We start from the raw sequence: 24,961 nt of genomic DNA on the forward strand, positions 1-24,961 counted from the left end.
CACGTCGGTCATTTGGCAGTATTTTGGATTTGAGGCCACTTATGAACACCAGAAACAGGTGCTGTGCCAAACATGTTGTGTAAAAGTGGCTACATCGGCTGGCAATACTAGCCTGGTGCCAGCCGAACTTAGCCCCGCCCATAAAAGTTTTGGTCAGGAAGTTCGGTCTGGCTCTGCTCAGTTGGGAAATCATTATGCCCGACCAAGAATCGGTCGACCCAATCAGATTGCCAGGGCGGGCTTTATACGATGATGAGAGATGATCAACAGGGACATTATCGACTACGTCACTAAAGAGCGCTTGGTTTGACTTCGTTTGAAACAAACATGGCTGCCGCTGGAGAGCTAGGGTGTGTAGATTCTGCCATCGAGTCTGTTCTACAGGATCTCCACATTGCTTTAATTTTGTTTTTTGTTTTTTTCTCGCTTGTCCTGTCCAGCATTATGGCAGCAGAATTGTAATCTGAATACCGTTTATGCTAAACACATTTGCTATGCTAAGGGAAGCTTTATGAATGTAAAGCTCCCCTTGACGCCCATCAACTCCTCATTTTTATTTATTTATTTTTGTTACAATATTTAACATGATATGATAATAGTGCCGAACCGGGGGACAGAGAGAGAGGGAAAGCGAAGAAGAGAAAAAAAGAACAGAAACATGAAGAGACAAACATAAAAAACAATGAAAAATCAGACAACCAGCTGCTACACCTGTAGAAACAAAACTGAAGACGATTCACGGCTTTTGTGGGGAATCCAACCTTAGAAGCACCAGGAGCACCTGTAAGCAGACAAGCAGAGAACAAACACACAAACAAAAAAAACAAAAAAACGCAAGCAGCAGCAATCTCATATAATACACAGGTGACCTTAAACCACAGGACAGCACAACAACTGCTTAGTGAGCATAGTGAGCATGCTACTGGGCTAATGAATGTGTGTGTGTGAGTGTGTGTGTGTGTGAGTGTGTGTGTGCGTGAACATGCAATACACATAGATGGTCCCACATAATATCCATGCTTAAATATCAGTGTATAGTGTCACAATCCCCTCCCCCCAGCAATCAGAAGCAGGCCGAGAGGGCCCCCAGATCCAGGCCACCAACAGCCCCCAAGGAGCACAGAACCAGGGAAGCCCACCATAGGGAAAACCACACATCCCCCCAGAAGACACCAGAGGAAGCTCCCGGACAGAGCCCCCACAAGCATCGTGCAGAGCCCCCCCGGCAAGCAGAGGCGGCAGCCTACCAGCCCCGCCACCCAGACATGGGCCGCGCGCCGGAACCGGCCCCCACGAGCCCGAGCGCCACCAAAACCCCCCGGCAGGGGCCCCGCCCAACACCCGAGAGGGCCAGGCGCCCCAGACAGCCAACCGCAGTGGGCCAGCGCCTGCCCCAGTGCCCCTGGGCCAGCGCCCCGGGAGTCAAGACGTGCCCACAGGTGGGTGAGGCCGCGAGCAGCGGACAACTCCTCCTCCTGGCCCCCCCGCCCCAGGCAGCAACCAGGCAACAGGGGTGCGGGAAGACCCCTCCCCTCTGGCTCTCCTCATTGCATTCATTTTGAAAGACGAACGCGATAAAGGCTTTTATCAATAGAAAAGATGTTTTTTGACGTCCTTCCTACAACAAGTGTGTGCTGCTTAATCTACGTCACATACTACGTTGCTCTGATTGGTTGTAGGTCTATCCAATTGAGCGAAGAGGCATTTTTTCTCCTGGTTCGGTTGAAACACGCCCCATACTCAAAACTCTATTGAGCGGTATCAGAATCACATTCTGACTAGAATCGTGAGTATGACGTAGTCAGGCTATGGCAATACCACCAATTTACATCTAGGGATCCACCGATACACATATTTTCACTTCCGATCCCGATAACTAAATTTGGATATCTGCCGATACCGATACTATTCCGATATCTCTGATAACAGTCTTGTTCTTTCAAATTATACCAGGAAGCACTTAAGTAGAAGTTGTAGCCTACTAAACCTCCAAAAAATAGCCCTTACATTTATGAGGACATACATGATCATCATCTTTACTGTTAACAAACTACAGGCAAGCAGGATTTCCAGTTGGCCTTCAATATTTATTCACCTCAGCAACCCATAATGGGTAAAACATTGTCTTAACAAAACAAACAAATGAAGTGCAGCAGCACTATCTGAGATAACATAACACATAACATAACAGTGAGGCCAGGATCAATCACTTTCACTTAAACATTGGCAGGTTCTTTTTTAGGAAGATTAGCATTTCTGCCCGCTCTGCTGTCAGGCGATGTCTCTTTTCATCCACAATATTGGATGCTGTGCTGAAAAGTCTTTCACTTTCCACACTGGTTGAAGGGGCACTCAGGAACTTTGTGGCAACTGCAGCAATGAGGGGAAACCGAGCATGGTGGTTTGCCCAGTATTGAAAAGGGCAGTCTGTCTCACCTATAGTTGGTTCCTTTAAGAACATCTGCATTTGTGTGACCGCAGTCTGAGTACCTCCTGCAGGTTCATCTTGCTCCTCCAAAATTTTGTCATATAGACTGCTGAACCTGCTTTTCGTTGTGCCTGGAGGAACACCAGTGCTTGGCCCAGCTTCCATGCAAGCAATCTTCTTAGCTGGCTCAGCCACCGTTATCCCAGCTTCATCAGTGAGTGCTTGCTTCACCTTCTCCAGTTCTTGAATCAGGAGAGCCTTCCCCCTCCTGGCAGCTTCTCCACTTGTAAAGAATCTGACACACACACACACAGAAGAAGAAACATTGAGTACAATTTATACAGCTGGGCATGCAGGCAGGCAAACTGTCAGGTGTGGGTGAGGAGGGAGGACACGGATGCGGACTTCGAAAATAAAGGCTTGGTTTATTAAAGCAAAAAACAAAGTAACAACATAAAGCGCGGCTGAGCCGGAATCAAAAACGTAGCTTAAACTAACAAAAGGACATGGCATGGAATAAATAAATAAATACTTAACTTTGGAAAACGATGAACATGGAACGATTGAGGAACATGATGTAAACGGGTATCATGGCATGGGTGACAAACAAAGATCCCGCGACAAGACAGGGGAGACAGGAGACTAAATAGAGGGCTGGGAGTGATTTGAGACAATGACAGACAAGTGATGGGAATTAACTAATTAGCAGAGTGAAGGGGAAAACCAATGGCAAGACTGAAAACCAAGACATGACTAAAAAACTAAACATGAATTGAAAATCAAAACCTGGACCTAAAACATGAAAACTAAAAAACAATAGTTCCATGGCGTGACACAAACACGCACACACACACTTCCCCCCCTTATCCAATTACTTTTATTTTACATTAAGTTAATGTAATTAACAAATATTCACATTAAAGTTAGGAATAGGTTAACACTTGATTCAACAGAATGCAAACACACACACACACACACACACACACACACACTTCCCCGTTATTCAATTACTTTTAGTTTACATTAAGTTAAAGTCATTAAGAAATATTCACGTTAAAGTTAGGAATATGTTAACACTTGATTCAGCAGCATTTTGATTAAATTGCAACAAAAAATGTCTCACCTGTCGAGCGTCCACTAAAGTGGCAACAGCATAGAGTGGCTCACTTTCAATGTCGCTGAAACGCCGGTTGACAGCTTGGAGAAGCGTACTTTTCATTGTTTTGATGCCGCTGTCGGTATTGGTGTTCTCTGCGAGCAGGCGTTGTAAAACTGTGACGACTGGAATTACTTCGGCTGCAGTGGAGGTCGCCGAGCTAATTTTCCTGGTTAACTCCTCGAAGGGCTCCAGCACAGTCGCTGTTTTTTCAAGCAAAGCCCAGTCGTTGGCTGACAGTGTTGCTGGTAAGTTGTGGTCGGCAGCATAAGCACAGAGGGGTCGTTTCTCTTTCAGGATGCTCTTGATCATATAGAAGGAACTATTCCATCTAGTCTGCACATCTTGAACCAGGCGAGAAGGGTTCGTCGCTGTTCCCACTTGCATTTCACGCTGCAGGTCTTCCAGGCGAGACTGTGCAAGCTGTGAATGCTTAAAGTGAGCTACGATTTTTCGGCTGTTTGCCAAGGTGTCGCTAACGCTAACTGTGATATGATACCCTCATTCACAACGAGCTGCAGTGAGTGAGCGAAACAGCCGAGGTTAGAAACGGACATCTCTTGCATTGCTGCCTTCATGTTGCTCGCGTTGTCTCGCAGAATAGCATGTACCTTTTCCAGTGGGATCCCCCAGTTGTTTAGCATTTCTGTAATGGATGCTGCGATTGTTGCATGGTTGTGGGAGACTCTGCACTTCTTTACTTGGAGCACGGCACAAGAAAGCCTGTATGTCTCGCGGTCAATCCAGTGCACTTATCAGTGACATTGGGGAGATATCTGACGTCCAAATGTCTGTCGTAAAGCTCAGATTTGGGACTTCCTTTAACATGTCGGCTAACTTGGTTAACACTCGGTTGTAAAGTTCAGGTAGCGCAGTCTCTGACAAATATCTCCTCGATGGTAAACTATATCTTGGCTGCAAGTGTTCCATCAGGCCGCGTAAGCCTTCATTTTCAACCACTGATAATGGTTGGTCATCGAGTACGATGAAGTTCAGTACCTTCTCAGTGATCTCTTTAGCTTTCACGTTGCCTGGTGAGAGTTTACCTTGTCTTTCGAATGACTGTAGAAGTGACTCCTGACGGCTAGTCTGTGCTTTCAGCCCCCTCATGGCTAAGAACTCATCTTGCTCTTTAGGGTGGTGCTTCTGCAGGTGTTTTATTAGGTTCGTAGTATTGTATGCCGCAACGGAGCGTCCACCTCTGGGTACAACGGCTTTGCAAACATTACATGTTGCTGTATCGCTTTGCGGTGAATCGAGAAAAAAGTATTGCCATACAGCAGACATATTGAGACAAATAACTGTTAGCACTAACTACCCGGCCAGAGTCCAGACCGCATGCTCAACGTTCGCCTGCTGGCTTGTTGCAAACTATGGCATGGAATTCTTGAATGGAGGCGTGCTTGTGCAATACTGTGATCACTGAGATGGCCCCGTTTAGGAAATCTATTCCACATCTTGCAGTAGCAAAGCAGCATACCAGAACCGTGCGCGGAGAATCTTTTCAGTATAATGTATGGATCGGAAATCTAGGGGTGTGGATCGGAAATTTCCGATACGTGAATTACGTTGATATCGGAACCCGATACTGATACTGGATCGGCCCCATCCCTATTTACGTCGCCACTTGAGAGTTCACCACCTGAACTTGTATGAGGAGTGCATGGCGAAAAAGAGCCGTGAAACATCAAGCAGCAGCGATACTTCGGCAAAACAGCCAACAATAACATCATCGTTCGCCAGTGTGACGCCTTATGAAAGAACTAGCCGAAGACACAAGGAGATTACCTCTGCCGTAACGACTTACATATCGAAGGACATGGTGTCTGTAAAAACAGTGACCACAGTGAGCACGCATTTAAAAGTTTGCTACGCACAATGGATAAGAGGTATGTTCTGCCCTCCAGCACATACTTCAATCAAGTTGCCATCCCACAGCTCTACGCAGAATGTAAGGCCAAAGTTGTAAATGAGCTGGAAAACACAGAGTTTTATGCGTCAACTACTGATCTGTGGTCAAGCAGAACGACCGAGCCCTACATGAGTTTGACCGTGCATTTCGTCAACGCCAACTTCGAGTTGTGTAGCCGCTGCCTGCAGACAGCATACTTCCCCACTGACCATACCGGGGAAAATATTGCCATAGGGCTGAAGGAGTGCTTGGCCAACTGGGTTCTAAAAGAAGAGGCCCAGATGTGCATAACAACAGACAACGCTACAAACATGGTCAAAGCAATGGAACTTAACCAATGGACCAGACTGCAGTGCTTCGGACACAGGCTGCATCTTGCAATTGGTAAGTACAAGAATGTGTGTTTGTGCGAGTGTGTATGTTTACAAAGTTACAACAAGTGTGAGAGTTCGTATTATCTTGGCAGGGGCCCTAGTCTCTGCTATATTACTCTGCCCTCAAACACAGTTTGGGAGGGGGGAGGGACGAAGCGCCGAGAAGTTTGTTGTCAAGCTGTCGTTAGCTGACCAACTGTTAGAGCAATGCTACTTTAACATACTGTTTATCCTAGGGAGAAAAATGAACCCTTTCATGGGTAAACTTTGAAACCTCCCAATACTGCTTGCTTCTGTTTAACTGCGGATTGCCAAGGAACAGAGAGATGCAAAGGCAGTCTCCCCTATTTTTGAAGCCCTTACTAATGGGTCAATGACGTTTTTGTTAGCAGATGTAGGGTGGTGCAACCACAGCTGATGCCACTGCCACTATATTACGGATTAAATGATTTTTTGTTTTTTGGTGGAATATCTAAGAAGCATATTAATTGCTTGTACATTAATTACCAATTACAAATTAATTTATGGGCAATAACTTACTGTGGTAGTACCACCTGACGTCTGCTGCTAAAAAAGCGTCATTGAACTTAATACAAGATGACAACAGATGTAATGAATGGTATGTCATGTATACTGTGTTATGAGCTATCCTTATGGCTTTTCAGACTGTAATACATGTAATGTTTTCCTCCAGAAAATGCTGTTAAAGATGAGCAAAGAATCAAACGGGCCACAGGACTTTGCAAGCAGCTGGTTGTGGTCTTCACTCACAGCTGGAAGAAGAAGACGGCACTAAAACAGGCACAGCAAGACTTGAACCTACTGTACCTCAACAGTCACTGGTCACTGAATCTCCGACAACAATGGGGCTCCCAGCAGAAAATGATTGAGAGGGTGTTGGAGCAGAGCAAGGCACTGTGCCAGGTTCTGTCTGAAGACAGGAAGACGCGGCACCTGGTCCCCACTTGGCAAGACACAGATGTCCTTGAATCTGTAAACAATGCCCTCGGCCCTCTTCAGGAGTTCACAGACGCCCTCTCAGGTGAGGACTACGTAAGCGTTTCCATACCTGAAGCCAGTGCTCCATCTCCTAAGAACAGCAATGCTTGCTGAAACTGACCAGGACACGGCTCTCACCAAGGACATCAAATCAAGAGCTCTCCACTACATTGAAGAGAAATACAGTGACCCAGTGACACAGGAGCTCTTGGACATCACATCCTTCCTCGATCCAAGATTCAAGACAAGCTACATAAGTGAAGAAAATGTCCCATACATCAAAGTGAAGATGGAACAGGTGGCACAAAAGGTAAGCTGTCCTTTTTCTTTGTTGTTTCAAAAAAAAAAAATAAAAGTTGTATTTGTAGGGTTATTTTTAACTATACTCTACTGACATTTTAAACTTTTAGACAAAATGCCTCGTTGGTCTTAATCACAACCAGGGCTCTAAATGAACTTTTTTGATCACCAGCCAATGTGGCTAGTAAGTTTCTGAAGTTACCAGCCAATCAGAATTTCCACTAGCCACATATTTTTCCGTGCAAAAAAGACAGATGAGAGCCACTGAATTAATTTCATCAATTTATTAACTAAAGCTTTAAATTAATTTTACAGTGAAATTGGGAATGTATATCCAATTAAAATAATTACAATAATTAAACTTATGTACATACAAAACTTATTCTAACATTTCATTACTCCTCAACCCTCACATACTATTCAGGGTCACATTTTTTGTATATAAAAAAAAAAATAAATAACTTTAAAACTGATTTATATTCATGTGAACCCTGAATCTACAAAAATGGAAATATTTAACAACTTTCTAACCATGTTTTAGTGCAGATAATGCACAAAATTAAACACAAAATTATGTGCAGAGACTAATTATGAGGGGGATACTGTGAAATGATTAAACATCGTCCGAGCTCTCTGAGCGGTCTTCGGACCTGTCAGTGTGTGGGTTTTTGGGAGGACACGGATGCGGACTTCAAAAAAAGAGACTTGGTTTATTAAGGCAAAACAAACAAAGTTCGAACGAAAGGCGCGGCAAAGCCGGATTCAAAAAACGTAATTCTGGAGACAAACAAAAACTCTTGGTACAGCAAAAAATAAATACTTAACTTGGGAAGGGTCGAGGAACAAGGAACAAAGAGGAATCAAGCATGGAAGGTAAACAGGTCAGGAAGATAGACAAGCAATGACAAAGATCCGGCAAACTGAAAGGGGAGACTGGAAACTAAATAGGGTGTGAGAGTGATTGGGGAGTGAGTGCAGCTGAGGGAAAATAACACAGGTGAAGTGAGTGAAACTGATAAACAGAGTGCAGGGAAACTAAAACATGACTAAAAACTAAACATGGACTGACACACAAACCTAACCTAAAACATGAAACTAAAAACGTGAGTCCATGGGTGTGACAGGACCAATCTAAATCAGTTCCATTTTTCCCTTTTCTCACAAAGTGTGGCCGGCGTGTGCGCAAACTGTCCCCATGCCAGATTTCTATGGCTTTGCGTGGGTCGAAGTCTTTGATGTCTGGTGAGCACAATTGTGTTCGCGAGGTTCAATATCATCCTCCCCCCCTCCTTTGGCAGGCATATCTTTTCTCTTCACGGCCGGCTGTCCCAACCATCGCCACATTTTGTTAGTGTTTGCGTCTGTATTTGTATTTGTATTTGTACCAGCGTCTATCGTATTTCCAAACCAAGAGTGACCCACGCCCACTCCCCTAGTACGGCAGCCTCGGCGGATGCGTTCCCATAGAAACTGCGCTCGCGCGTCCCGCGCATAGACTGTATATAATAATTTTGCGTCCCGCGAAATAGATGGTAAAGTTCCTCATTTATCATCAGCCAAGCCGGCTAGTGAGTTTTTTTTAATACACGCCAAAAACAACTTTCACCCGCATTTGGCGGGTTGGCGGGTGTTAATTTAGAGCCCTGATCACAACTGATAGCAAAACATTGATGCCTCTTATTACTGTGTGTTGCAGGAGCAGAGGGCTTGTGCCACAACCCATTCCATGCCCCTGAGTGCAGAAGAAGAACCACCATCCACCTCTACAAAGCGAAAGCGGTCACTAGGCAGCTTTTTCAAGGCGGTCCCTGCTTCCTCTACTGTGCAGTTGGAGGATACCATTAAAGCAGAACTGGACAACTACCTCATAACCCCTACCATTGATGGAGAGCAAGATCCACTGGCCTGGTGGAGAGTGCACAATGTCAACTTCCCATGGCTTAGCAAGTTGGCTTGTAAGTACTTTTGCATACCAGCAACGAGTGCACCATCAGAGAGACTGTTCAGTGCCAGTGGTAGCCTAGAAATCTAGACGTCCCTAGCGACCACAAATTGAATTTGCTCCGGGGCTAGTCCAGTCACTTGTGGTCGTTTTGCGAGGCTGCAAATCGAAACTTAATCGGGCCAATCAAATCGTGAGGAGCCTAGTGACGACAGAGGTGCGACGTTTCAGTGTGTAGTTCCAGAGAGAGGTAAACAATGTCTGCGCCCAGCGAACAGTCTTTCGATTTGGCTTTGGCAGCGACTCTAGAAAATTTAGATATACAGTTTTCTTTGCCAGATGAACAGATAACTGCACTTAAGTTTTTTTTTTTACAAAAAAGGACGTTTTCGGAGTTTTGCCCACCGGGTACGGTAAAAATTTAATTTACCAGCTTGCTCCGTTGGTCCGTCGCGCTGACAACGTAATCCTTCTTCATCGCTCTGATTGGTTGTTGCACCATCCTATTGCGTGGCGTTGAGTGCAGAGGCAACTTCACAGACAACCACACTGCTATCCAGCGTCACTAGACCCCTGTACAGCTTTTTGCTGTACGGGTCTGGCTTGCTAGGCTATGCCAGTGGCAATATTGTCACATGTCAGCGTGCAAGTCTGAAGCCAGCATGTTGGTTTTTGTGGAGGGGGGCGTGGTGTATCAGGTGCAGAGGAGAGGTGGGAAGGGCTCAGAGGACAGTGGGAGGGGATATGATTGGCACACCTGTACATCGTCGGCTAATCATTCTCCCCTTTATCAGTAGCGTGCTGGTCCGGGCAAAGGGGAGGGGATGGTGAGACGGCAGAAGGCAGGAGAACCCAAAGCTACTGGAGAAGACGGTGATCGTCCCCTGCGTGCAGGCTAGTGAGCCTTGATTGCCAAATAAAAGGTTAACTTCCACGAAGTGGTCTGTGTGTGTGTTGGGGAGAAACCACGGTGGCACGAATCTTGCCACAACTGGCGCCTGAACCGGGACCCAACACACAAGATGACGGATCCACATCAGACGGTAAACACATTAGCAGAAATGCTAAAAGAGGTGGCTAAGATGAGCCACGACCAGTCCGCCGCAAACAGACAGCACCTGGCAGCTCTGCATACTCAGGCAGAAAAGCAGACACGTCTGCTGGAGGTGATGTTGTCCCAGGCGGGGGCAGGCACATCGGGACCCTCGCTTTCGGGGATGACCATACACAAGATGACAGCGGGTTGACCCTCAAGCGGGAGTGCAGGAGTGCTGGAGGTGTGGACGGCCCGGACACTTCCGCCGGGAGTGCCCCGTCATGGAGGTCAGTCAGGTGATCTGGGTTGTCGGCCCTGCAGCACCCTCCGCCGATCCGGGAGGGACGTACAGCGTTCCGGTAAGGATCCAGGGGGGTACACATCAGGCGATGGTGGACTCGGGCTGCATGCAGTCCATGGTACACCAGAATCTGATTCGGCCCGGGGCTTTGATAGAGGCGAGCTGGGTGGATATTAAGTGTGTGCATGGGGATATTCACAGATACCCTGTTGCGTCATTGGAAATTCGATATAAGGGGAAAAAGCATAGTGTGAAGGCTGCGGTTAGCTCCCGCCTGGCGCACCCTCTTATTTTGGGTACTGATTGGCCGGGGTTTGATAAACTGGTGGGGCAGTGTGTGGGGGTGCGCTCACGACCGACAGAGATAGGGGATATGTGTGCTGTACTCAGTGGTGACGCGAGGTTGTCCGACACTGCAGACAGGGAGGGGGAGCCGGCGGCGCCTCCTCAGGAGGCTCCGCAGGTTCCCATGTTTGACTCCATGGAAGATTTTCCACTCGAACAGTCTCGTGATGATACTCTGCGCTTTGCCTTTGACCAAGTGATACGAATTGATGGTCATATGGTGCGCCCTGATGCAGCGTTAACGTATCCACACTTCTCATTACAGAAGGACAGGTTGTACCGAGTGAGTCGTCACTCAGACTGAGGAGATAATGACCCAGTTGCTGGTACCGAAAAGCTGCTGGGAAATGGTTTTCCAGGCGGCTCACTACAACCCAATGGCTGGGCATATGGGGTATGAGAAGACACTGAACCATGTAATGGCCCGATTCTATTGGCTTGGCATTAGAGCAGACGTTCGCCGCTGGTGTGCGTCCTGCGCTGAATGCCAGTTGGTTAACCAACCGGCCATCCCGAGAGCGCCGCTGCGCCCGCTACCACTGATTGAGGTCCCGTTTGAACGGATCGGAATGGACCTCATCGGGCCATTTCACCGGAGCACACGTGGATACCGATTTGTGTTAGTCCTGGTGGATTACGCAACACAATATCCAGAGGCAGTGCCGCTGCACAGCATATCTGCAAAGAGTGTGGCGCAAGCGCTGTTTCAGGTCATCTCCCGAGTCGGGATCCCGAAAGAGATCCTGACTGATCAAGGCACCCAGTTTATGTCACGAACACTGAGAGAACTTTACGGATTATTGGGCATCAAGTCTATTCGAACCAGTGTGTACCACCCGCAAACTGACGGCCTCGTCGAGCGCCTGAATAAGACTTTGAAATCCATGATCCGTAAGTTTGCGCACGAAGATAAGCCAAATTGGGACAAGTGGCTAGATCCTCTGCTGTTTGCAGTGCGCGAGGTTCCCCAGGCAGTGGGGGTTCTAGACCAAAATCACCAGGGGGGCCGAGGTGGGGCCAGTGTGTTTTTAAGGGGGGCACATTTATAACCATATATAACGACAAAACATTAGTTTATTTTTTACGTTTTATTCTATATTTACAATTATTTTTCACAGCATGACATTACACTATCTATTTAAATTACATGGTCATTATCTCACTGTAGTAACAAGGAAAAATAGAAAGAAAAAGATTTACAATGGTCTCAAAATCTTTTCAAAATCAAATTGTCATCTTACTCTAGTAAGGAATATAAGTAAATGAAAAGAATAGACAGAAAAATTAAATTCTTAAAATCAGTCAAACCGTCATCATCTTACTCTAGAAAGAAATTAAAAAGAGTAGACAGAAAAAAGAAATTCACATGCTGTGAGTGGTCTCAAAATAATAATAATAATAATAATGGATTTTATTTATAATGCACTTTACATTCTGCCGAACCTCAAAGTGCTACAGAATATGAAAAACAAAAACAAAACAAAAAAACAAACAAAAAAAAAAGCAAGAAAACAAATATCAACTAAGGCAGGGGTCACCAACGCGTCGCCCGCGAAGGCCTGTTCCCACGTGACGTGACACACAACTTTATTTTATTCGTTGTTAAACTTTCTATTATTTTTAAATCTCTGGCATTGCGTGTAACAAGATAACGATATGCAGTATGCACGGATATAAACATATGCCTACTTATAAAACATAATTTGTGTAAAATAAAATGCTTCAGATTACGTAGATTGGACCTAGCTGCTCTCCACGACAACAATTGCGTGGAGACCGAGTCAGTAGTCCAGTGCAGTGAAGCGAAGTCAAGATGAACGGATGATTACCAGTGAATCGAAAACATGGCAGAAAAAAGAAAGAGAACGTATTATTTTCACAGTGAATGGGAGCAAGAGTTCTTTTTTACCACTGTAAAAGATGCCTGCGTGTGTCTCATTTGCCGGGCGACTGTGGCGATACCAAAGCGGTACAATGTTGAGAGACATTTCAAGACCTCTCATGCAAGCTACCATGCTAACTACCCACCGGGCAGCGCACTACGAGTGGAAAAAGTAAGTGAGCTAAAGGCAGGATTGTGCAAGCAACAGTCTTTTTTCACAAGACCAGCTAAAAAATCTCAGAAAGCTACCGAAGCCTCGTTCAGAGCAACAGAACACCTGATAAAGAAGAAGAAGGCATTTACAGATGGAGACCTTTTCAAGGAAACTATGATGATAGTTCTGAACACTGTGCTTAAAGACGAGAAATATGGGAAGGAAGTGCTCTCCTCTGTAGCTGATGTTCAAATGGGGGCAAGCACAATGGTCAGGAGAGTGACAGCAATGTCCGACAACTTGACCGATCAGCTGGACCGGGATCTCGCGGAGTGCAGGTGGTTCAGCATCCAATGTGATGAGTCCATCGACAGCAGCAGCACGGCGCAGCTGATGATGTTTGTTCGGATGGTGTTTCAAGATTTCTCTACAAAAGAGGAACTTCTCACACTACTCCCCCTAAAAACCAGCACAAGGGGGGTTGATATCTACAACACGGTGAAGGAGTTTTTCAACAACAGAAACATACCACTGGAAAAGCTGGTGTCGATTACCACAGATGGGGCTCCTGCGATGACCGGACGGCATGCAGGGTTCATCGCGCAGTGTAAAAGCGACCCAGCGTTCCCGAAATTCGTACAGTACCACTGCATCATTTCAAAATTCCAACCTGTTAGGAAGCTAGGCTTTGCTGTTGCATACAACTTCATTTCACTTTCGAAAGAAATACTGGACTATGTTTGTAAAAAGAACGGCAACGAAATTGTGACTTTCCAGAGCGAGTTACTCCACACTCGGCAATCAACTACGGACTCACGTGACGTGATGTCTCGCGTGAGATGGCCTCATGTTGACGGAAGAGGCTCTGATTGAGAGCAGGTACTGGCTTGATTAAATTCATTCTGGACTCTATATCCGACCACATGAAGACCTCGGGACACTTCAGTTTGGCTTTAGGGACCCTCTACTCACTACCACGTAAGTGTTATGTTGTTTGGAGCTGTAGAAGAGGTATAAAAATAGCGTTTAAAACACAATATAAATCCATGCCCCCATGGCTATGTTGTCAGTCCGAAATCTCCGTGCAAGCAACACTGTCAGGGTTGGATGACATTTTTTTGCGTCTTTGCTATGGCTAAATCATGGGTTGCCATGGATGCACTGATGGGTTAGCAGGGAAATCTTGTATTCGGTCCGGGATACGATGGGAAGCCAGTGGAGGGATTTGAGTATGGGTGTGATGTGTTCTCGCTTACGCACTCTCATCAGGATCCTGGCGGCGCTGTTTTGGATGTATTGGAGCTTTTTGAGGCTCTTGCCAGGGATCCTGATGAGAAGTGCGTTGCAGTAGTCCAGCCTGGAGGAGACAAAGGCGTGGACGAGAATTTCAGAGTCAGCAATGGTGAGTGAGGGGTGGAGTTTCGAGATATTTCTGAGGTGGAAGAAGGAGGTTTTGTAAATGTGGTTGATGTGGGCTTCGAAGTTTAGCTGAGGGTCCATTTTTACTCTGAGGTTTGTGACAACTTGTGAAAGTGGAATGTCCTGTCCAGAGAAAGTGATGCTGGTTATGGGAGATGTGTGTAGTTGGTGTGGGGTGCCAATTTGCATGATATCTGTTTTGTGACTGTTGAGCTGCATGAAGTTTGTACTCATCCACGCCTTGGTCTCCTCCAGGAATGTAGTGAGATTGGATAGCGGTGTTGGAGATGATGCGGGGGGGTTGGTTTTGATGTAGAGCTGCGTGTCATCAGCATAGCAGTGGTAATTGCTTCCATGCCTGCTGATGACACGGCTGAGGGGTAGCAGGTACAGGGTGAACAGGAGGGGGCCCAGGATGGATCCCTGGGGCACACCAGAGGTGACAGGCTGGGTGTGTGATTTAGACCCTCACAGGGAAATGTATTCTGTCCGGCCGGAGATGTAGGAAGTGAGCCATTTGAGAGCAGTGTTATTGATACCGATGGAGTGAAGGCGGGTGAGTAATATGTTGTGGTCTACGGTAGAGGCCTGCGCCCGCCCCCGCTCCCGCATTGTGCACTCCCGCTCCCGCAAAAAGATAGGATTTTTAGTTCCGCTCCCGCCCGCACTTGTCATATTTTGTCCCGGTCACGCCTGCAATTCCCGCATGATTCAGACGTTCGCGTTACTTCTCACGGAAGTTCTTGTCATTTGCTTGAGGAAAGAAACATGATCTTAGCTGCGCACACCACTGTCCGATCCTTCACGTGCGGCACATAGTGCAGGAGCGCATTAGATGGCACAAGCAGCTGAGGCTTTACAGCAATAAGCCTACCCAACATACCTACCAAAATCTACCGTGAATATTAAGAATAATACATTATACATATGTTATATGCCACTCCTCACATTATAGTAAGTATATATTTTCAGTTAATATGATTTTAAACACAGCGTGATGGAGCCCCGCCCCCTACTTTGAGTGGATTTGAGCATAAATATCTAAGCCTACAGCTCACGTTACATTGATTTAAATGCAAACAAGTGGAATGAAAACAATATGTGTTATTAATTACCCTACCTTTTCTAAACCCAGAATGTTGAAAATGTAACATGTAATCCAATTATTATTTAAGTAGGTTAACCATGCCCTGTCCCTCGTCGTTGTGCAATGCGCATCTCCTGAATAAAAGGAGAGGCGGATCGCGCTTTTGAACTTCTTTTAGTTAGGCTTTATTTCTTCTCAGTTTCTCAGTTTCCTCTCACGTTTTTAGTTAGCGGGACTGCAGCTTATCATCGCTCCCGCCCGCTCCCGCACTGGGCACTCCCCCTCCCGCCCGCGCCCGCAATGAGCTTTCAAAATGTGTCCCGAGCCGCACTGCTTTGCGTTGGCTCTAGTCTACGGTGTCAAACGCAGCCGTGAGGTCCAGGAGGATCAGCAGAGAGGGGGAGCCTGCATCTGCCGCCATCAGAAGGTCATTTGTAACCCTGACCAGGGCGGTTTCCGTGCTGTGGGCGGATAGAAAGCCTGATTGAAATTTTTCACTGTGGTTATTGTGGTTGAGGTGGTTTTGGAGCTGAATAGACACTATTTTCTCAAGGATTTTGGAAATGAATGGGAGGTTTGAGATGGGCCGGTAGTTGGAGAGGGTGTCTGGGTCGAGGGAGGGTTTTTTAAGCAGGGGAGTGAGAATGGCAGTCTTTAGGGTTGATGGAATGTGGCCGGTCTGAAGGGAGAGGTTGATGATGTTAGTGATCAGAGGACTTATGGCGCAGATGTTGTCTTTGATTATGGTGGTGGGGAGGGGGTCCAGGGCGCAGGTAGAGGGCTTCATCCCCCTGACAGTGTCCTCGATCTCTTGCCGTGTGGTGTTGGTGAAGCAAGAGAGGGGGAGAGAGATCACAGGCAGTGGGGTGGCAGCTGGGGCAGGTGGAGTAACGGGACCGGAAAGGAGAGAACGGATGTTATTTACTTTGGATCTGAAGAAGTCCAGGTAGGTATTGCATTGTTCCACTGTGGTGTTGCTGGGTTTGGAGGTTTGGGGTTTCAGGAAGTGGTTTATGGTGGAGAAGAGTGTTTTAGAATTGCCAGGGCTATTGTTGATGATGTTTGAGTAAAAACGTGACTGTGCCTCCCTGAGGGACCTTGAGTAGGCCCTCTGGTGTTCCCTGTAGGCCAATTTATGCACAGTTAGCCCAGTGGCCACGGCTCGCCGCTCCAGGACCCGCCCAGCCGCCTTCATTTTTCTCAGCTCGCAGGTGAACCAGGGGGCTGAGCATGAGAAGGTGACTGTTCGGGTTTTGACAGGGGCGTGAAGGTCGAGGAGGTTTTGCAGACTGGTGTTATAATGGTCAACTGCTTCACTGACTGATGGGGGGGTTGCAGTGGAGAGGAGTTCCAGGTCAGAGGTTATGGCGTCGTGGTTGATGTTTTTGTAATTCCGGAAACTGATTTGACGTTTAGGTTTGGCGTGAGATGGGGGGAAGGGCAGCTCCATGGAGACGACCTTGTGGTCGGACACAGAGTGTAGGCAGCCAGGTTGTTGATGGGGATGGAGTCGGTGATGACCAGGTCCAGTGTGTGTCCCTTTTTGTGTGTTGGGGTATGGACATGTTGTTTGAGGTTGAGAGTGTCCAAAAGTTGTAGGAAATCAGATGCAAAGTGGCAGGATGGGTTGTCCACGTGAATGTTCACGTCCCCGAGGATTATTACGTTGGAGGAGGTTGTGCAGAGGGTTGTGAGGAGGTCATGGATTTCGGAGATGAAGGTTGAGGAGTATTTTTTGGAAGGACGGTAGAGGAGGAGCAGAGTCATGGAAAAAGGGGGTCCACATTTGAATGCAGAGCATTCAAATGTGGACTGGGGTGGCAGGGGGACAGGGTACAGGTCCAGGTGGTCTTTGTGCTGCGTGCCTTCTCCAGGTATTTGTAGCCTGGAGGACAGGCACTGCTGAGGCTGGTGTAATCCTCTGGTCGGTGCCACGTTTCGATAAGGCACAGGCAGTCAAGTCCCTTGTTCAGGATGTGGGTGTGAATCAGGGCTGATTTGTTGGTTAGCGACTGAACATTAAAAAGTTCTATTTTCAGGGTTGGTGAAGGAGTGAATCTCTGGAGAGGGCGTAGTAGCCTGAAATCCACTCCGCATTTTAGTTGGAGCCTGGCAAGTGGAGCAGGGCAGTCCACTCCACTGGAATCCACTCCATGTTTTCCGTGCAGCCTTGCGGTGGTTCCTGTGCTACAAGGTCCCTGTAGCAACCCAACGCGAGTGCTTACCGGATGAGAGTACTCCGGATATCCGGGCGAGTATTTACATGCCCAAATGTGCTTTTCGAACATCACAAATGCTTTGCGGTACCACTGCTACCCGATGTGAGTCGCGCTGTAATCTCACGGCTGACACGAAACAATAACAATATAAGATTAGTACATGAGCACACCGTTGTGCAGAAGTAATCTCACGGTTGACACGAAACAATAACAATATAAGATTAGTACATGAGCACACCGTTGTGCAGAAGTAATCTCATGGTTGACACGAAACAATAACAATATAAGATTAGTACGACGCCGTTTGGTGCTATTGTCTACCATTAGCCTACCTGTTCTCTGCCGTGAATGATTCTTCATTACCACTACACACGCGCTGTCAAGCAGACTGGACTGAAAGTCTTATAAACACCATTGTTTTAAAACTTTAGGATTACACTAATCTATGTTGGGAGTCAAGCACAAGACCAACCAAGAGCTGATGATTCTTCATTACCACTACACGCGCGCTGTCAAGCAGACTGGACTGAAAGTCTTATAAACACCATTGTTTTAAAACTTTAGGATTACACTAATCTATGTTGGGAGTCAAGCACAAGACCAACCAAGAGCTGAATGCGCATAGTCAATATTGAAATATAGTAGTAAAAAAAAACAAAAAAACATTTTCATTTCAAAATTAAGGGGACATAAACAGTAGACTAACTGGTTTTATACGATTAATTTTGCTAAATATATACTAACTGGTTTTATATGATTACTTTTGCATACATTGGTGAATGACAAAAAAAAAATATATATATATATATATATAATAAAAGAAATATATATATACACACACACATTCACTCTCTGTTCCAGCCACTCCATCCAAGGGCAGACAGTGGAGCATGTGGAAGTTTTTAGGTACCTGGGCACCGTCTAATGTCTGTGAGAAAGACCGGAGCCACACCAAAGACAATTTTCTGTTGTTGTGCCACCTGACATTTTTGGGGGCAATCTGTCTTTACTTCTGTATGCTACAAAAAAAAAAAAAAATTAACGCTATTTGAAATTCCACTAACCGTTAAGTATCAACAAGTGTCTAACTTATGAAAACCTGGTGCATGTGTAACCAGGGGATGTTACACAGGTCAAAACTTTGACTATGCCAGTCTCATTAAAGATGAACTGAAACGAATGTTCATCTATCATTCAAATGAAATTTTTGTCTTTTTCTAAAACCATCAATCCAACTTGAACTAAATTTTCCGGGCATAACTTGTTAAAACGGCCATTTAAAAGTGTGAATTATGTGGCCTTTGGTGCGAAATTGGCCACATGACCGTGACGTCATAGGGTTGACTCCCTTATTTGCTAGTATGGCTGGCTGCGAAAATAACATACATTTGATGGACCTATATCTCATAAAGGAACCAAAATTCTGATACAAACATCAGCAGGTCGAAAGAACACACCTATAACATTATGTGGAAAAACTTTCGTTGAATTTAAGCCACACAAATCGATTTAATATATATATTGAAGAGGCTCTCTGCACCTCCCGTATGGGTAATGGAAATGAAAGAAAGTTACCATTTTCGGCACAGGATCGGCGGCACAAAACAGCCATCGCTCCTACTACACGCTGATTATTATTAAGATGTTATCAATCAAATGACACAATAGTGTATGTTTGCTGTGGTAAACTGGAAAAGATTTGAACATGCCGGTTTCGCAGATATGGCATTCTGCTGCGCTGTCTTTGACACGTTGAAACCTAACGAAGTGGCACTTTGAAATCCAGCCACTTAATAAAAACGTATGTGATAATAACATGGTTTTAATGTAAGCTTAATAAACAATGGCGTGGATTAACGGGTCGGAGATCCTCCAGTGCGCGGCCCCAGTGCGGATCCTCACGGGTCGGCGGCAGGGAGATGGGCACCCGGCCTCGGCACGACTGACAGCAGCCATCGGTAGGACTGATCCACGGAGCCTCGGATGTCGTAGCCGGCGCAATCACCGGAGAGACCAGACAGCAATTCTAGCTGGATATGTGTGTAGACCGAAGAGCAAAGCGAGCAGTCCCCTGCTTCCGAGCAGCAATTCAGGTGCAGCTATCGGCAGGCGGCAGCACGCAGTGATACGATCCACCATGCTCTCAGCCAATAGCAGTGGTCGACACTTGCCTCTCAGAAGCGAACAGTAAGCGAACATTATTATATATATAAAAAAACAAGTCCAGTAATGTCCGATCTGGAAATTTCAGACTCACCTGTCTTCGCGCCTGAGCAGTAGTTCGAGCAGGGACAGTCTCCGTCGGCACACCAGGTCCAGCGATGTCAATAGTTGGAACAGCTTCAGCTAAAAGACGTCTCCTATTCCCAACCATTCCCGCGATCTCCACATTTTTAGTGAAACAGTTGTGATGGAAATGTACGGAGCACAACACGGATGTTGAGGACACTTCAAAATCACGACGATGCCTCCGTACAAACTGTATCCACCGTGCTCTCGTCTTTGCCTTCTCCTTGTCAGCCTCAGTTCCAGTAGTTTTTGGTTTGGGAAACATGTGCAGAGAGATCCCTTCAGTAAAGCTGCTATTTTTGCAACTAACACCATTTGTTCCTCCAGCAACACAATATTTTCTGCCGTGCTTTGATGTCTTAGCCATAGATGCCGCCATTACAGTTAGACTGCTGTGTCAACCCTATGACGTCACGCATTAAAAAAAGAATTCGCACAAAAAGACAAAATGTGGCTCCTTTTGAGCCCGTTTTAACATGACTTCCCGGATAAATTATTATCCAGACAATATCTCATTTTAATCGCAAGGCTTGGAACCTTTAGAATCAGCATCAAAAACTGTGAAATTCCAACAATTAAAATTCGTTTCATAAGCACTTTAAGGGTGAGGCATCACTAGGGCTGCTGTACACAAACAATTTCCCCTGCAGGTTTGAAAGAACTTGAGGACACAGTTGTTGCAAAACATATACTTTCCTTTATTTTCTTCTTCTTGTATAAAACATTCTAAATGTGCAGAGTTGCAGAGAGGGCAGGCGAGTAATAAAAGCACAGTGCTACTCTGATATTAACATGTATAGTACACATTGCGAACTTGAAGCACAGCAAACAAAGAAAACCAACACAGAAGTTAGTACATGATCTTACTGCATAGCAGTGGACTGTGTTCACAATGTAGAGGTATACATTGAGACAGTCACTAGGTTCAACCTTACTCTGTCAATTGTGCCAGAAGTATATTATATGCAAACCGGAAAAACACTGGCAATTAGATTCAGACAAGGTATAAAATAAAATCCACAAGAGTCAGAAGGCCTAGACCAAAAACAAGTGGTATATAGTCATAAGGAACAGGGTGTTCAGATGCAGCCCCTGGTGGCAACAGGGGTGAGGAAAAACTCCCTTTTCACTTGATTTGATATTTTTCTTGGGATAAAAACTCAGTATAGTCTGAGGAAAAAAAAAAAACCCATGAAGTCAGGAAGAAACCTCAGGCAGAGACCGACGGCCACCAAGGGGAGCCCCCTGCCAGGGCTGGTTACGAACAGGTTAAAGGTAGAGGGAGGTATTTAATTTAATAATTAAATAATAATAAATAATCTTTTCAGAAGTCACTTGCCAGGGCATCCTGAAAAGGACCTGCGTCTTTGGCCCATTTGTCACCCAACCAGGGGTTTCCATGGTCTTGCTTCAGGGAACAGGAATTGTAACCATGGTGGTCATGATAGACTGACAGCCTCTGAGTAGTACATAGTAGTAGACATAATACAATAGTCATTGTAGGCCTGGCTAAAACACACCTATTCTGATCATCACCTATTGTCTTTAAGAACTGACCTTCTCGTTCACCGCTTTCATTTTATTGACCGCACTGTCAATGTCCTCCTCTGGATTGCCCAATTCAAAGTCTGTCAGGGGACAGGCGTTATGCACCTCGGGCAACACTGGATGGCGGTGGAACATCAGATAGAAAGGTGTATGCCTTGTGGATGCCTAGACACATAGCACATTTAGATTAGGATTATAAATAGACAACAGGAAACAGAAAAAAGCTAGAACGAATAGCCACCTGTGAAGATGTGTTGATGCCATAGATGACAGCATCGAGGTGCAGATCCCAGTCATCATGAGCATCGTTCACATATTTCCTTAAGGCATGCTTGATGTTTTGGTTAGTCCGCTCATCATTCACATTAATAAAAATTACAAATTAAAATGCAATAAATTATTTTTTTAAAGCATAAATTCCACGGTATGTACAAAAAAAAAAAACATTATATTTTTTATTACCTGGCCATTCGTCTGGGGGTGATAGGCACTGGAGACTGAATGCTTAATGTGGAGCATGTCAAAAATTCTCTCATTTAACTGTGGACAAATTATGTAAAAAAGATTATGGTTCCATGAATGATGAATGATTTCATTCATGGAGAAGTATGATGAGCCACAAGTTTGTAAATGGGCCAGAATGACAACAACTGAACTGGATTGAAGGCAGTTCTACTGATGCAGACACCAACACTGTTACTGATGTAAAAAGCTTCTCACCTCGTTTACAAACTCCTTCCCTTGGTCAGTTATTATTCTTTGGACCATACCGAACGTGTACATGATTTTTACAAGTGCTCGGCATACCTCCACCGCTGTCTTCGAAGGAAGAGGGGCGGCAGCAACCCACTTACTGTACAGGTCGGTCATGGACATAATGTACTTATGTCCTCTTTCCGTTTCCTTCAGTGGACCAACAAGGTCCAGCCCGATGACGGTCCAGGGATCTGTAACCTGACAAAAATGCCTCATATTTATGTCACCTACATTTTGCAGATGGATACATAAAAGTAACACACATTGTGTATGTTTTTTCTTGAAAGAATGCAAACCGCCTGCTTGAATTGAATAAAAACTCACTACCTTTATGGGATGCAGGGCTGGGGCATCCGTTTGGATGGGGTCATTGAGCTGACACTTGTGGCAGCATCTCACCTTAGACAAATAATAACAACACATAGGAGACTTCTTTCCACTCACATTTTTACTGCGTGTGATGACAAAATCAGACACAATGAGGAACTAGGCATACAAGATGATATGAATAAAATTCTGAATAAAAGTAGGCTTCTTACTTACCCAGTTCTCGACGTCCTTTGCCTGGCCGTCCCAGAAATAGCCAGCAATAGTTTTGTTTCTAGTACCCCTTACACCTCTGTGGTTGCCAGACCCAGGGAGATTGTGGCACTCGTTAAGGACGGCAGTTTTTTCCGCGTCACTGGTCACCACCAGCCGCATGTACTGCCGCTTTGGTCCGACATAAAATATGCGACGATCTATTAAAACAAGAAAAATTATAGGCCTAACGAATTTAGACTTTTTGATAAGGCTACGTGAGGTTAAGTCCTGATCGCGAATCATCTCCTTGGCTCGCTGCCAAGTGCTAGTCAGCATCAAGTGAATTCCACACTGACAAAACAACAGAGTAAAACAACAAAAAAGTCTTGATCGCACATCATCTCCTTGGCTCGCTGTCGTGAACACTGCCTTTATAAGTACTAGTCAGCATCAAGCGACAGTTCTGACAAACATTGACATTCTGACAAAACAGAATAAAACAACAAAATGTAATAACATGATTAATGACTAATAAATGCGTCTCCGCTTCCGAGCAAGCGGATAGGTAGGCCTATAATTGCTGACATAAATTAAGTTTATTATTTATATCTCGAGTAAGATTGAAAAAAATGTCAAGTCGGGAATGTGATGAAATTGGGCTTACCTTTCAGTACAAAGATGCGCGGCGAACCTTCCATCTTTCCTCCTTCCCCCAGAGGGGCAAAACTTGCCCCGTCTCTAAAAACGTTTTTACATTCTCATAAAAGCCTTCCATCTTCTGTCAGGAGTCAGACCTGTCAGGAGTCTGACCACAGATTCTCTCCTCCTACTCAACTAGGTCTGTGCTACTCAAATTAAGTAGCTGAGGTAAAACTGTCATAAATACGCGCCAAATACGCGCCCGGATATCCTGAGTACTCACATCGGGTAAGCACTCACGTTGGGTCGCTACAGTCCCACGGAGCCAGTGCTCTGATGACGTGGGTTAGGTGCGACAGAGCGTTGTGTTGTGCAGATGGATGGAATTGTAGACCAGGAGTAAACAAACTGTCGGCGAGCGCCTCTGTGTTTGTATGGGGATCGACGTAGAAGTCCAAGTTGTTGAATTGTTGAAATGCATGCTGGAGTGGCGCTTTTGTTGAGTTCCAGCAGCTTGGAAAATGACTACTTCAGCAGCATCTTGCCGCCGGCCGGGAAGAAAGTTTGTTGAGCCGTTAGCCACCAGCTGGTCCAAGATGCCGACAGGACCGGGGCGAAGCGACAGGGGGATAACCAGTCGCCTGCTCGCTGGGTGGCTGTTAGGGCAGCCAGCTGTGAGGCAGCGGTCCCAGACAGCTGTGGCCTGACCGCACCGGGGCAGTGGGCTGCTCGGCGGGTGGAAGCCTCACAGGGAAGTCCAGAAATTCGTGTGGTCCGGTCGAAAGGCCACCACCACCAGACAAGCGGCGATTGAAGGCGGGCAAGCCCAATCGACTACGCCGACTAGTTCTGGGGTATAACAGCGGCTTTGAGAAGGTAGAAGTCTGGGTAGCACAAGGCTAACCTCATACCTCTCAGTGATGGACAGATGACAGCACGATAGCAGGTAAGAGATGGCTGGAAGTTGTTGATTGCAGTTATTGTTGCAGCAGTCTTGTAAAAAGGAGACAGTTAAAAGGTCTAAAAAAAGTCTAAAAATGCAAAAAACTAAGCAAAAATTAAACTCGGAGCGACTGAGAAGCGGCGCCAGCGGCGCCAGCGGCGCCAGCATCCTCTCCACAAAATCCCATAAAGCATTTGCATGTGCACTTGGCTGAAACACTACAACAACAAGATTCTACAATTGTGACTCCTTGAGAAACGGTCTACAAATGTATCAAGGTTCAAAGCCTTGGACCTTCTGGATTCAATGCTGAGCACCCCAAAATTGCTCAGACGCTCCTCACTAATGGTAGACCGGAGGTGGGTCTTCACTCGTTTCAAGGTGGAAAAACTCCTCTCACAAGAGGTGGAACTCACTGGGAGTGCTACAGCTATTTTGCATAGTCTAAAGAGCTCAAAAAATACTTCTTTATATGGCTCAGTGAAACGTGTCAGTGCTACTGTGTCTGATGGCTTCTCAATCACACCACCCTGTACTTTTCTTTCCAAAAGTCTCTTAAATTGATGCAGCTCATGGCCCAGATCCTCAATATTAGCACCATACAAACGGCCAAAGTCACACAAAGTGGTGTCTCTTAAAAAGGCATCACTCTTGGGATTGAGAGATCGGATACTACACATCAGCTCACAATTGGTCTTTGAGAAGCACTT

The 24,961-nt window shown here is 45.8% G+C and overlaps 2 long non-coding RNA genes across 2 annotated transcripts; both read right to left on the minus strand.

The window, feature by feature from the left end:
- Positions 1–21,273: 21,273 nt before the first annotated feature.
- LOC142368119 (uncharacterized) lies at positions 21,274–21,717 on the minus strand. Its single transcript, XR_012767264.1, has 3 exons — positions 21,633–21,717; positions 21,401–21,556; positions 21,274–21,302 (listed from the first exon to the last, which is right to left on the minus strand). It is a non-coding gene; the product is annotated as an uncharacterized LOC142368119 (long non-coding RNA).
- A 389-nt stretch (positions 21,718–22,106) lies between these two features.
- On the minus strand, positions 22,107–22,935 carry LOC142367883 (uncharacterized). The gene is made up of 3 exons (XR_012767198.1): positions 22,691–22,935; positions 22,475–22,546; positions 22,107–22,345 (listed from the first exon to the last, which is right to left on the minus strand). It is a non-coding gene; the product is annotated as an uncharacterized LOC142367883 (long non-coding RNA).
- Positions 22,936–24,961: the final 2,026 nt, after the last annotated feature.

Source organism: Odontesthes bonariensis, chromosome 18, assembly GCF_027942865.1.
Source record: "Odontesthes bonariensis isolate fOdoBon6 chromosome 18, fOdoBon6.hap1, whole genome shotgun sequence".
In the NCBI taxonomy this organism is placed as follows: Eukaryota; Metazoa; Chordata; class Actinopteri; order Atheriniformes; family Atherinopsidae; genus Odontesthes; species Odontesthes bonariensis.